Genomic DNA, 1,216 nt, shown 5'->3' with positions numbered 1-1,216 from the left:
GGTCATTGTATGATAGATGAAAGCTCTACCCCAGATGCAGAAACTGTGGCCAAAAATGCAAAAATATTCAAACACTACTAAATGTAACACTTTTCAGTGAAATATGTTTTTCCAACTTCTATCCAAAACTAATGTCATAAATGTTTTTTGCCAAAATGATGTAAACCACCTGCTCACCACAGAAAATATGATTTTTAATATTGTAGTCAGGGATGGAGGGAAATTGTAGATGAGACTTACAGTTCACNAAAAAAACTTTACTCTTTTAATTTAGGCAATTTGATTTTCAGTTATGTTACTTCCTGGTACATGGGCTCCACTGTAAGAACATCTTCCGCAAGTCCTATGTACAAGTCCCCTTGCTATTCAACATTTCAGTGAAGCAGTTAGAAATAAATAGGTCCAGGGGGAGTCAGCTTATTGAGAGAGTTTAGGGAAATGCCTCCTCATTCTGGCATGAGTTCTCCCTTCCTAAATTTAGGATATTTTCTCTTCTCTATTTCACTAGAGGTTTTGAGTTCTCAGAAGCCATGAAGATTTATTACAACCCTGCTGACTGGTCCTGAAATCACATCCACTTAGGTTGACCACAAGAGCCAAAGTATCATACAATCGGGAAATGCTGGCAGGGAACCAGACAGAGTGGGACCCTGCTGCTGGCCCAGTGCTGCCTAAACAGTCACAAGTGACAGTAGGAACCCATTTGTACAGAAATCACCACTGGAAATAAGTGGTATCTAGAGAGATGAGTATAAACCATGTTTAGGTTAAAGAGTTGCTGTANAAACACTATGGTAGTTTTGAGAAAGGAGAGATTCGAAAGCTGGCACATTGCTAGGCTCACAGTAATAGAGAAATACATAAACATATGATGAATTAATAAATAACGATTGCGGGAGGGGTGCCATGCCCCAAAATGCTGCTTTAGTAACATGCAGCCAGAAAGAGTTGAAAACATATCAGATGCAAAATTTAGAATTAGCAGCAAGGGAAAAATGATTTTTAAGTCTAGAAGGCTCTAAATTACTCAAGGCCAAGACCATGGAAATTAGAAAACAGTGCTGGGCTAGAGGAGGCATCTTCAGAAATGGTGCTGCACCCAAGCTGATCACTTATTTACCATAGTGGATATGATTGCATCTCACCCAAGGGCAGGGTACTGCTGATGTTCAGATGTGTACCTGTGGTACGTGTACTGCAGTATTCTGCTTTAAAC

This window comes from Galeopterus variegatus, unplaced genomic scaffold (assembly GCF_000696425.1).
Source record: "Galeopterus variegatus unplaced genomic scaffold, G_variegatus-3.0.2 Scaffold10229, whole genome shotgun sequence".
Classification (NCBI taxonomy): Eukaryota; Metazoa; Chordata; class Mammalia; order Dermoptera; family Cynocephalidae; genus Galeopterus; species Galeopterus variegatus.
This window is presented reverse-complemented; position numbering follows the sequence as displayed.